At 31.4% G+C, this 13976-nt stretch overlaps 2 long non-coding RNA genes across 12 annotated transcripts; one reads left to right on the top strand and one right to left on the bottom strand.

The window, feature by feature from the left end:
* Positions 1–427: 427 nt before the first annotated feature.
* LOC145070812 (uncharacterized) lies at positions 428–3301 on the bottom strand. 10 transcript variants are annotated; one of them, XR_013690083.1, is made up of 6 exons: positions 2896–3299; positions 2414–2774; positions 2189–2323; positions 1025–1333; positions 892–933; positions 428–789 (listed from the first exon to the last, which is right to left on the bottom strand). It is a non-coding gene; the product is annotated as an uncharacterized LOC145070812 (long non-coding RNA). The 10 variants fall into 10 exon arrangements; XR_013690086.1 differs by having other exon boundaries at positions 1025–1131; positions 1187–1333; positions 2414–3298; XR_013690088.1 differs by having other exon boundaries at positions 1025–1131; positions 1196–1333; positions 2414–3298.
* A 1187-nt stretch (positions 3302–4488) lies between these two features.
* LOC145070340 (uncharacterized) lies at positions 4489–7113 on the top strand. Of its 2 annotated transcripts, none has more exons than XR_013689904.1 (3): positions 4489–4725; positions 4866–4951; positions 6783–7113. It is a non-coding gene; the product is annotated as an uncharacterized LOC145070340 (long non-coding RNA). The 2 variants fall into 2 exon arrangements; XR_013689902.1 differs by having other exon boundaries at positions 6265–7113.
* Positions 7114–13976: the final 6863 nt, after the last annotated feature.

Below are 13976 nucleotides of genomic sequence, written 5' to 3'. Positions count from 1 at the left end.
CCCCAGTTGGTTTTTATAATTAGTTTTTTTTTAGTGAAAACTCATAATTATTAATCAATTGTTTTAAATAAATTATTATTTAAAAGATTTATGTTTTTTAATTTATGTAAAATTTTAATCATTGATTCAAATAAGTACGTGAAATTATTTTTCAAGATATATGGAACAATTTTTATTTGTGAACTAGAGGGTTACCCCGCTCCGCGGGGATAGAATTTCAACCTTCATACATTTAAGAACCCTTTCGTGCAAAAATCATACATTTAAGAACCCTTTCGTGCAAAAATCCATGAATGGAACAGCTAAATACGAACAATGTGCTTACTATACCTTCTTTGCATTCTTCGAAAACATTTCACACATGGAATATAATATTATTAATTAATTAATGCTTTTCTAATTTAATAATCAATTTTTAGTTAATAAATTTTAAGTTTTGAAAGATTTTTATATTATATATAAGTTGTGATATATGCCGATAAGGCCACACTTAGAAGTAGCAACAACATTCATAACCCACAACTTGGACGGATGAATTCCAACTGCAAATCCTTGTATTCATATCCATTACATTCTGATACCTTCTGGAATCAATTATTCCATTCATCCGTTTATAACAATTCCCATGTCTATTCCATCTGTTTAACATCCTCCATATAGTTCTCAACCGACAGACCCGGAATCAAACCGGTAACTATGCTTGATGGGTCCGCATCATAAAGTTGTTCAACAATCGCCACCTAATCACCTCCGCTTCTAGGACTCGCACACGATTCCATTTTCTTGTACCTGTAATATAAAAAAAAATTATAAATTTTTTTGTTGAATTCAAGAATTAATAAATAAAATAAAATGTTTTTTCACCAAATGTCATCGGGACCCAATACCCACCCGGTTTAAGAACCCGATCAATTTCCATCATGTACTTTCCATCTACATCAACAAATACCAATGTACTTTCGTTTAAGAAATTGTATTTTGAAAAATCTACCCAATTAATTAAAATAGTAAAAATTGTCCGCACCATTTGAACCCCATAGAATCAAGCAGTGGGAGCAATGAGCCATGTCTCTTCCATAGGTAAGGACCAAAACTTGAACTTCTGCTTCATGGTTATCTGTACGACCAAAACTTTTGAAATCGTCATAAATGCGTATGTAAAGTTTGCAACTAAAATTAGTTTTACATGAAATACCGAGAGCTCCCAGATTTAAAGTATTGCCTTTTGTAAAGTTTTCCAATTAAATTCCAAGATAACCCTTCTTTTTATTCTGCTCTCTTAACTCTATTACCACGAATTCTCCATCTAACTGTTTACTTTTAGATGAAGAGCCTGCCAGTTTTGGTGTGCAATGGGATCAATTTAAAGGAAGTGTAGAAAAAGGTTGGTGAACAATAAAGACAATATAATTAGAGAATTCCAAAGTTTGAGGGCATCTGCACCTTCACAGTTATGTCATTTATATATTATTTCAATAGTAATTCATATAATCATGAAAAATGAAAGAGTGTTAGTTCTCAAGAGGATAAGAACACGCAAATTCATATCATTTAACACTTAAATCAATATGTTATATTTTACAAAGAATCACAAATCATTTCTGGTAATAATATCAAAAAACATAACTACATCTTATAATGTTAAGACTTCTATTTGCTGTCATCTCTTCAAAACTTATTATCTTTATAAGAGAAATCCGTCTGAATAATGACCATTTGATCCTTATGATCGTGAAGGTTAAATTTTAAAATTAAAGAACTAAAAAGTAAAAATTTACCTGAAATATGGTTAAAGCTTCATTTAGAAAATACGATACTTATCTATTAGTTGATCAAGATGAACTATTATTCAATTCCATTATTCTTTATACAGTATATGATTGTGTTTTCTACAGCCTAATTATAAATCTAAAACTCTAATCTAAGTATGTCCATCAATCACATAACACATATACAGAAGACAAATGTATGAAACTGATTATAACAAATACATACCACATATGTTAGCATACAAATAAAGCGACTTCAATAACATTTTGTTTTATTTAATGCAACAATCTTAACAATTCCTAAAAAGAAGTAGAATGAACTATAATAATTTGTTGAGGGAGAAATTAGTAAATGAAAAGGATTAATTAATTACTATGTTTTACTTCAAGTTTGTATTTAATCAGATAGAGAACCATACCTCATATTTACGCCGATAAATTTTGATAAAGAATTGTAACTTTCACACAGACATTATATCAAACAGTTGGTGCATATAAACTGGTATTTTGTTTCTTTAGCAGCCTGGCAAAGAGATTCAATTCGTGGTTGTAATCTACAGAAACAAACAATATATATTTTGAATATGGAAGAGAAGAAGGAGAACGCAGATCCAGTTATTGGGCGAAATATATTTTGTATTTACCTCGAAAGTGCTAGAGAGGACCGAGAGGAAGAGAATTTTTATAGCGTGCGAGAATCGTTTTATACATCGTTTTCTATGCTCTCGCATCCATGGGTGGTGGCAGGCTTGTTGACGGCGTCTGAGAATTTATGGAGAACCGAAAACAAACCGGTTAGAGGTGGTGTTTTAGGGTTGAAGAAGTCAATGAAATCGATGGCTTCATCGGTGACATAAAGTTTGGAGCTGCGTTGCTTCCTTACCATACCGATGAAGCATAAGATTCATAAGATTAGAGTCGGAATCAGTGTCCTTTTAACCCCCTGTAAGCGTTTGATTGGATGCATGGTGACAGACAATTTTGGGCATACATCTGATAAGAAGACTGGATTGAAAAAGGGCTCAATAAAAATACGTCGATTGACAAAGAAGACCCAAAAAAAACACGCGACAACCCCAAATCGAAGTAAAGAACGAAAAAAAAACAGAAATCAACAAATAAACACCTGAAGAATATGCGTCCGGCATAGTAGAGAAGTGGAAGAACGGGATAAGAATATCCAAAGGCTCCAAAAAGAAAGGGTGAATGATCGCGTGGGAGAAAAAACAGATACAGATAAGAACGTTATCCAGAAGTCGATGGTAAAAGTTTAAGCCGGTAAAGGGGTGAAGAAGAAGAATTATGATCGGAAAATAGTGGATTTAATATAAAATCGGTGTTTCTATAAACCATGAGAGAAGCATTGGATAGAAAAGAGGAGTGAGAAACGCAGGTGGGGAAGAGGAAGAGATAACACGTATCAAAAGCCAGTGTGTATAGGCGATGGGTTCACCGAGGAAATAACACGTATAAATCAAGCCGATGATAGTTCCATTGAGTAGCCAAAGAAAGAAATCAGCCACCATCAAAGCCCCAGACCTATCGGCTCCAAACCAGTCAGCCAAAAAAGAGCCAGTTTGGCTAGTCTCTGAATTGTAATTTTAAAAAAGAACTGGACCAATTGTGATATAGAGCAAATAGTTGGACCAAATATGTCAAAAAAACTAAGAGGTTTACTGTAGCTAAGTAGGATAATTTTAATATATAATATAAGTATAATTAATGAAAAGGAAATCATATTCTATAATGAAATGTTAAATTGATTATAAAAATAAAACAACTGACAATATGTGCAAACGATATGTGCAGTAAATTAAAATTGATATATGGCAAATTAGAAAATTAAGTCGTTGAAATAAACATATATGTTAAACTATAACAAATTACAAATGAAAATTAACAATAAAGTTTTATTAAAAAAATGTTATAAGAAATAATATTCTACAAACTATTTACAAATTTCTAAAAACTTGTTTATACACAACATTAGAAGTTTTATTTGTAGGTCTAGCATCCTTGTCTAAAATTAACAATTTTAGTCATTCTCTACTTTTAACTCTAGATAAGGCAACATACAATTAACCATGTGTAAAAACCAAATCTTTAAGAAACAAACCAACTTTAGATAAGGATTGTCATTGACTCTTGTTAATTGTCATCGAATCTTGTTAATTGTCATTAAAAAACAAACGACCAATGGAAATTGTCTTCTTGGAATTTGAGTGAGATTTTTTTTATATGGAGTTAAGGACATTCTTGGAATAAAGGTCTAATTTCCATTATTACTTCTAGATATGATAAATGATAACCGCCTCGATTACATATTTTCCCAAAGACATCATTTGTAGTCTAGTACCATTACATAAATCATCTTTTTTTTTTTATCAATGTTTTTCAGTAACATAACTGAAACCCGATATATAACACATCATTTATTTGTAACTTTATGTACATATTTTTATTATCAATCATGTAAAAATACCTAAAAAACATTTTTATGATTATATTAGAAAAAAAACCGTTTATATGTAAATCTAATTATTATGATGAAAAATAATTGCATTAGTTGATATTTTGTTAACAAATTAATATAAAAATATGAAAATAAAAATATATTATACAATAGGTATTCATTTTCAATATTATTAAAATAAAAAATTGTGACTTATATTTTTATGATTATATTAGACATTTCCCTTTATCGATACTGCAATCCATCTATTCTTTGTTTCCTGCCCTAAATTTTTCAATGTCATAGAATATTCCGCCACTACTAGCTACCTCTGCTCCCACTACATGTGTTCCAGCTACATTACTCAAACCCTAACTTTCTTTCTTCCATTGTGTAGATGAAAAAACAGAATAGTATACATCCATAGAAACAATTGGAAAATGAAGAAAAATTTACATTGAGAATAAGAAGATGTCAATCGCTCGTAATTGTGGTCGACTGAAGGTATGGAGTATTGGATGTCTCATGACAACAAGATTGAAGTTAAAACACTAAATAAAGTTTTCGTTTGTTTGTTTTGTTAACACAACATGAATATCTAGATAGAGAAAGTTACTTGTTTGATTTTGCTATTTGATTTGCAGGATTTTTATCGTCGTAGATAATACTCAAGTCAGAAGATGTTAAAAAGAAAAGATTAAAGTTGTTTAAGTGTGGAAGAAAGAATCAGGTATGTTTGCAAATTCTGTGTGAGTATATGGTTAAAATTTGAATTTTGAAAATGCTATAAATTAGGCTCATATTTAGTCAAAATATAAATTTCATTAATATGATTAAATAAGAGATGGATTTTATTTTCCAAATAAGTACCACGTTGGCTTTTGGATTTAAGTCTTTCGATCATTGATATGGTTAAGATCAAAGGGAGATACCAGTCTTCATATATGTACAAAGTAAACAAAAACTGGTATTGGCTTCCATAGCCATAATTTATGATCAATCTGGAATATCCCGGATAACATTTTTGCTTTATGAGCCCTATAATTCTTTGATTTTGTATTATTTATGCCCTATTCTAAAGATTATGGATGTAATTTAATGGAATTTTGAATTTGGTTATCTATGTATTTGAGGTTATGTTATTTTAATTTATTAAAAAATTAGGTACTTCTGTTATAATTAAAAGTTAAGTACTTATGTTTCAAACTTAGATTTTCAATTTAGCAATTCGAACCATAATTAAAACCAACACAAAGTAATTTTGACAATAAAAAATATTTGGAAGAATAAAGTTCAAGTAAGAAAGTCAAAATACAACTGCACATTAAAGGAAAGTTGACAATAAAATGGCAATGTACTTCAAATACATACACAATCATATAACATTGTACTTTAAAAGTACAATGCTTAAAAAGAAAAAAAAGGAAATAGAACTCAAAGTAAGATGTATGCTATATTAGTATTAGATATAAAAATTGAAGTATATTAGCATTTATTGTATTATTGATAAAATGAATTTTTATATAGAGGGATATTGTAAGAAAAAACTTAATTTGTATACTGTATATATGCATATATGTTGTGGCCATAATTATGATTATTTTTTATTTAATATGTGTTTAATTATTATTAAAGATATAACTTTATTATTTGACAACATTGTTAAAAAATGAATTATGTATTGCAAGGTTGAGAACATAAAAAAAAGTGTCTTAAAATATTAAAATTTTAAGAGATTATTAATATCTTTCGATAATTAGTTTACAGAAAGTAATTAAATATTAATATTTTTTGTAATTAGTTCATGACAAATAGTTTTCATTTATTAAAAACAAAGAACACGTTTAACTATTGATTGAATATTGTTTATCAATGTTAAAACAAAAAAGATCTTTTAGATTCAAAGTTTGAAATATTGGGCTATAATTAAAAAATGCAAAAAGCTACAAACTTTTAATGAAGATATTACATTTTTATATGCATTATATATACAATTGTGATCAGATTAATATGTATACCTTGTTATTACGTTTTTATACTCAGGGGTGGAACACATACACCAAAACTAAGGGGCCGAACTGAAAAACCATCGTTCATAATTTTTTTGGGATTTTGAGAAGTACTTACAAGTTTTTTAAACCCGATAAGTTAATTGTTATTTCATGTCAATGTTCACTAAATAAAAAATTAACTAATATATAAAAATAATTAAATAACATTAAGAACTATTAACAAACATTTTTTTCAAAAAGTTAATTATTTTTCTTTTATTAAGATTGTTTTACAAAAAGTTGAAGTAAAATTAACAACCAGCAAATTAATTAACATTTAAATATTATTAAAATAAAATAATGAACAAATACTTTTTTAAAATTTTAACAAACAGCATCTTTCAATAGTAAAACCCACTAATATGTTTTATTTACTAAAGTAATAATAATTTTAAAAATAATAAATAATAGAAAGCTGTCAGCCTCCTTTTACCTTTTCAGAATCTATGGTTACTATTTTAGAATTCATAATTTCATATCTTCAAAACCTTCTTCACTAAATATTACCAGTGAGATAAAGAGAGAAAAAAGACGACATACAGGAAAGTGCAATGCACATCGGAGGTCGCTGCTTTGAATAGATGACATGTGTGACAAACGACAGAGAGCAGATGGACATTAGCACAACGCCGACTGTGATGTTATCTGGTGGGGCTTGAGAATCCCTTCTCCGATGGAAGCTATGATTTTTAGGGGTTTTTCATTTGTTCAAAGTTTTGAGGAAATAAGTTCTTACATTATAATAAGTTATTTGGTTTTTGTATAGAGTTCTAGTTTTCGAATTAATTGTCAACCTGATAATATCGGTTTTGAATTTTCAGTGATTTCGGGTTTGATGTTAGTTTTTGTTTAGCTTCCTAATTTCTGTTGATTTTTTCAGTGATTTGTGGGGTTGATGTTAAATTTTTGTTTAGCTTCCTAATTTATTAGTCTATAAATTATTAAGATCGGTACGAATTCTTTAAATCAGTTAGATGTATATAAAAGCCTAAAATCCGGGGGACATAAATCGGTATTTGATTTTTTTTTTTTAAATTAGAATACGAGATACGTTTGTATACATGTATTAATAAGTAAAAAAAAGTTGGGGATAGAGGCTCCGCCACTATTTATACTAGAGAAATGAATCCCAAGTTATTCATACATAAGTTTAAATAAATGGTCCATGTGGGAGAGTTTATTATAGAAACAGTCATCGTGACATATAAAACAGTTACAAAAAGAATCCATACATTATATTTTCTGGAAAACATCATGTATAGGATTTTGATATGTAAAAAGGTTTTTTTATCAGATTTTGAACACAAAAAAGATAGCAACTGATGTGTTTTCAAGGTTATTGTAAAAATCATGTGGTAAAAAAAACACTTAAACCCTTAATTTCACATGCAACCTAGAAAGGATCTATGTTTTCTCTATTAATAGAAACTAACAAGGAATATCAAGAAACCTTAGGAGAGAGGCTATGAAATCAAATTTCACATCAAATTAGGGTTACATACCTTTTGATTATTATTGCAAATAATCAAAATATATTTCTTTTTCAAGAGCTTGGAAAGCTAGCACCAAAGGAATAGATGTCTCTAATGCCTTATACCTAAAACCCTAGTAGCAAGAAGACTTGAGGAGAGATGAGGCTAGAACAAAATTACGGTTCTTGTATGTGTGTATGTGGTGTACAAAAATATGATGTCAAATGACCCTATTTATAGCTGATAGGAAAACCATAGAAACCCTAATTTGAAATAAAATAATATTATTTCAAATCCGGAATTATCTAGTTTTCTAATTATCTATAAGGAATATTCCAAAAATCCTACAAACCCTCCTTAATTTCTTTCAAGGGGTTGGAAGGTTCTGGAATACCTTCTTGTTCAACTATTGAATAATTATAGCTTTAGTCCTTGCACTTTTAACTAATCCAATTAATTCCAATTAATTTCTGATTAATTATTAATTAATACTATTTCTAATTAATATATTAATCTCATAATATATTAAAAAATCATTTATTTCAATTTCTAATTAATTTATTTATAATATAATAAATTAACAAATCAACCTCTTCCTCCAAAAGTCATTCTATCCAAATACTAGTTTTGAGGGCAACCCAAAAAGGAATTTACTTCTAATTCAAGAATATACCAATTTAGTTATTGGCTTAGACACCTTAATACAAAAGTTTCTCACTTAGATAAGTCTGTAACTACAGTTGCAAGTATAAACCTTGAATTAAAACGCAAAGAGTGCTTTCTAAAGCCACTGCTAAACTCTGATTCAAATCAACTATTGGCCCTAAGATAAGTGATCTTCGTTCTATAAGATATGTTATGATCTGAGTCATGGATTAAATGATCAACCTCATGTTCATTTGTTATGTTTACCGATTTCCCGATTTGTGATCAATTTAGACTATAATATCGAACACATTAATTTAGTCCAGACCAGGTGCCTGGGTTTTCATAGATTAACTCAAATCACCAAGGGACTCACATATATCGATTTTCCTTATTCAAGCAAAAGGAACGAATTACATTGATTATAGAATCATACAATTTACTTATCCAATCACATATGGAATTACCCTTTATAACATCCGGTTACGAGATGCGTTTGAGCAAACCAATGCACAACTGATCTGTAAATTATGAACTATATATCTCTGTTTTAAGTATATAAGATATTATTATCTTAGAATTATTTGTGATTGAATCCATGAAGTAATCTCTAAGCGTGGGTTTCTCCAATACTTAAAATCTCTGTTTTCAAAGTACTCATGAATATCATAACAATTCCAATTGCAATGTCTTAACCTCAATCGACAATCTGCAATCAATCCATGACAATCTTAATTCACTACTTACTTCCAAAAGTATAAACGAATTTGGAATTTTGAATAATATCAAAATTAGTCAGGGAAGTAAAACATGCAAAGTGAAACATAACAATTAATTAATTACCAAGGGTATCATACCCATATAATCACCATAAAATTTATGGATTTATTCATTGTGTAATGTTTCAAGTAATCAACTAACCATTAAAATTAGATAACATTAGTCATGCCATGTCATGAACATGCATACTATGCCTCTTGATGGTCCTTCCTTTATGAACAGATTGACTGCACATTACTTCTAACGACGCTCAATTCACAATTCCGAATTCTTATCACCATCTAAGATGTACTGGAATTTCATCTTTACATGCATTGTCTTTATGTGATGTCAAGGTTCTTAAGTCAAAGAGACCAAGCCTTCGACATTACATAATGTTCCAATTGAATTTGTTACTCAGAACAACTCCATGGTTATGAAGTCTCAAATTCAAGGTGCACTCCTTGAACATTTTTTGCATTAAAGTTTCCAACTCACATGTAGATTTTGAAACGATCTCTCGTTATGGAAACATTTCCATATTCCCATATGACCATCAATTCTAACCAAGAATCATCTAAATCTAAAACATATCAGTATGGTCCTTTCCAAACAATATCATACTTCCAACTATCCACAAACAACCAATTCTTCGGTAAAACCTTAGAACGTTCTTAACAGTTGATAGGTGCATTTTATGCACCTATTTTGCATGTTTATTTTCGTCCTTTCATAGCATTCTACTTCATAAGTCTTGCATTTAGTTGATTATTTGGGCAATTGCATATTTCATTAAGAATGTCTGGTACTTCACTATTTGTTATTTGTTTTGCAGGCATTATGGAGCGTGGAGCTTGGATGCATGGAGCATGGAGCATGGAACTTGGAGCTTGGAGCATAGAGCATGGAGCTTTGGAGCATGAAAAGAAGATGTACCGGTCATGATATTGAAGAAAAATTAAGACATAACCCGAGTCATTGTTGCATTACCATCATAGCTAAGGACTATGTTTGAATCACGGTTCATGTCACACCAACACAAGTCGTATTTGTCTTTTCTCAACTTATATTTGAGCAACATAACTCGTGAGAAACTCCTTCATTGTTCCAAAGATGGTACATGTTAAAATCCTAAATTATAAGCAGAGTCTCCTATAGGGAGAGCATGAGTTTTGTGTATAGATCTATATGGGATTGACAACCCCGCACATCACATGTTCGCTACAGTTATACCCGTAAGTCTAGAGTGACGAACGTCATAACTTTTCGACGTCTGAATAAAGTTCATGCATGTCATTAGTCATATTAGCATGGTTATAATGAACACTCACAATAAGCATTAACTAAATATTTATGTAATGATATATTTTCAAACAGTCTTACAGGGGTATTCACACTGTGGCTATTTAGCGCATACGTCAGGGTTATATAAAAATTTATGTCTGGTAGACAATGGAATGTGTGATTTCCGTCGGCTTAAGGCAGATTCACCCATTCGAGTGCCTGTTCAACCTCGATTATAAATAACTTGTATGTACAAAGTGACCATAGGAGGGTATCAACATCACATCTGGTTACAGTGCAAACACATTTTCAGCTATTTTTACTTATGAATAAAACTACATATCATTAAGCTAAGTATGGCAATTATACTTATACTTTTTGGATCTTGGAACGTTTACGACTATAATTCTGTTTATGGAAAATATAGGAGTTTCTGGGAATAAACATCATTATTTTACTAGTAAATAGTTTACAATTCAACTTTCTGGAAACAAATACGATTACTTACTCTTAGGTTAGGAACCATAGTAGGAACCAATAAGGGTGACATTTCTTTTATGAAATCAAAGCATTGCACTATATTCTTTAAGCATAAGAAACATATATATGTTTGGTCTTAAGGCCTAAGACTACATTCCATTTTATTGAGAAAGTATAGGATTTTCTGAAGGAACACACAAACATTTTCAAGGAACAAAAACTTATTTTCTAAAACAAAATGCTTATGAACTCACCAACATTCAATGTTGACATTTTTCAAAATCACTTGTATTTTCAGGAAACTAGTAGACAGGTACACACACAAGTTTCGAGAAGACAGAGCATTGTAGCTTCAAGTCTTTTTTTTTGTTTTTTTCTTTTGGAATCAAACATTATGTATCGAGTACAATGTAAACCCTATATTATTAATACAATGATTTTTGTTGCTTCGATTACTATTATACAATTGTTGTGATACTGTACATGACATCCTCCGCCCCCGAACGTTTCCGCCCTTCCGGTTTGGGGTTGTGACAGATTGGTATCCGAGCATTGTTTATAGTGAACTAAGTATGTCAACCCATAAAAGGTATATAACTATAAACACAATGTGACTAAAACACTCTGACCAAGAGTTATATTTTTAGAATATATTAATACTTTTATAAAAGTATACATACCTGCATATATATATATATATATATATATATATATATATATATATTAAAATAAGTATCACTAGAAGAACATAAAAAAGTATTTAGATGTTGGACACTACAGTCAAACCTAAACAGTTTTGTAATCATATCTAGGATAAATATAGCCTGATCAACTATATTTATTTGAGATACGACCACCATGTGTTTGAGAGCGAGGGTAGCGTTGCAACAAGTCTAAAACTTACCAAATTTATATAAAAGGGAACACTAGAACCAAACATAAATTTTAAAATACTATAGGAGTATTTTATGATACTATACAACAACAAATCTAAAAACTTATTATCTGTCAATACCAAGGAGCTCTAGAATCAAACATATAATTAAAATACTATAGGAGTATTTTAGGCACCATAACTAACTTATGTAAAATTTAAAAAGAACCTTACTGGTTGGCTTATAATTGCGAAGTGTATACTCCCAGGGTTGTGTATAATTGAGATTGTATAGACTTGGAATTTGTGATCTTCTCTCTACTTCCTGTTCCTTGTTTGGTTGTGGTTTTAGAGTAAGATCACTTATTCGAAGGTCTATTTGATCTTGGATAGGAGTATTTTAGGCACCATAACTAACTTATGTAAAATTTAAAAAGAACCTTACTGTTTGGCTTATAATTGTGAAGTGTATACTCCCAGGGTTGTGTATAATTGAGATTGTATAGACTTGGAATTTGTGATCTTCTCTCTACTTCCTGTTCCTTGTTTGGTTGTGGTTTTAGAGTAAGATCACTTATTCGAAAGTCTATTTGATCTTGGATATATATAAATCGTATACACTGCTTGATTATAGGAGGACCCAATAAGGATCATCCCATAAAAATAATAGTGTTTTATTTTGTCTCATAGATTTTTTAGACACACTCATTCTCGCACAAATGACACGCCTAGACATCGCAAGCAGCCAACAGAGGAGTCGAGGCAGAACCAGAAGGAGTACGGGAGGTGGATTTCAAGAAGGAATCAGACGGAGAGAATCGCTCGCAAGAAATGCGAGAAGGATGAGCACTATATGTGTCACAATAATAACTAAGAAACTAATATAACCTAGTGAATCAGTGATTACACAACTCACACTATGTGTTAGATTTATAACGTCTTTCGTCACAACTAATAACTACAAATCAAGTCACAAGAATTTAGTGAGGATAGTCACTATTGAAAGTTCATAAGTTTATTTTCACATAGACTTTTGTTATGAATGGTTTACAAAACACTTTCGGAGCATGATGCACACAAAACTATAATAACCTAGTTTTATGACATTCGATTTATAACCACTACCAATGCTTTACCAACCTTTCATCTTTAAAACTCTATGACAGAAAGATGCCGCCTCATAGATATATCAGGCGTAACAACTACACGACAACAAATCCATCGTCGCCACCACAATATGACCCCGTTATGTTCTAGGCCACGGTGACTGCCGTCATAGTAGCCGCCATGGCTCAGATTAACGCAAGTAGTGCCAACGGAGCGGGAAGTGGTACCAACAACTTTAACCATGAAAATAGCCACGAACACCCTAGGGAGTGTACATATAAAGACTTCATGAATTGCAAACCCAAATCCTTTAGTGGAAGCGGGGGAGTCATTGCTCTAATGCAATGGTTCGAGAAAACGGAGTCAATTTTTGAATAATGTGCATGCCCAGAAGGGAGCAAAGTGAAGTTTGCAGCATGCACCTTCTCTGACAGGGCCCTTACATGGTGGAATGGGCATATCAAGTCACTGACTCTTGTCGTGGCTAACTCAATGGACTGGGAGAACTTAAAATCCATGATGATGGAAGAGTACTGCTTGTGAGGCAAAGTACAAAATTTAAAACAAGAGCTCTGGAATCTGACGATGAAAGACTCCGACATTGTTGCTTACACAACCAGATTCAGTGACCTAGATATTATGTGTCCTAGAATGGTCACTTCGGAAAGTAAGAAAGTGGAGAGATACATCTGGGGACTAACTCCCGAGTTATAAATTCCCCATCTCATTGGGGGCGGAAAACGAATCAACATCTCGATGTGATACAACATTTTCTATTTTAGTTGGGAAAGAATGGCGAAGTCCATCCGAACCGTCCAATGAAGAATAAGAGGAGAGCAAAGCGCCAATGGCGCATGAAGCGCATGCGGAACGGGCACGGAGAAAAGGAAGTTTGGGGGAGAAGCAGCCGAGCTCATTCCCTTCGCTTCCTGGGCCCAAAGCAGTGCAGTCTTTCCTGGCCAAACCAAGGGAACGTAATGATGGGTTTTAGTACACTACAACATCCTATGGTGCACATACAACCCTAAATGCTTTGGATCTTTGTTTTCTCTAATTATACATGAAATATTGTTTCCAAAGCAT

The sequence above is a fragment of the Lactuca serriola genome, chromosome 8 (assembly GCF_051521515.1).
Source record: "Lactuca serriola cultivar US96UC23 chromosome 8, Lser_US96UC23_V15, whole genome shotgun sequence".
NCBI classification, from domain to species: domain Eukaryota; kingdom Viridiplantae; phylum Streptophyta; class Magnoliopsida; order Asterales; family Asteraceae; genus Lactuca; species Lactuca serriola.
This window is presented reverse-complemented; position numbering and strand designations above follow the sequence as displayed.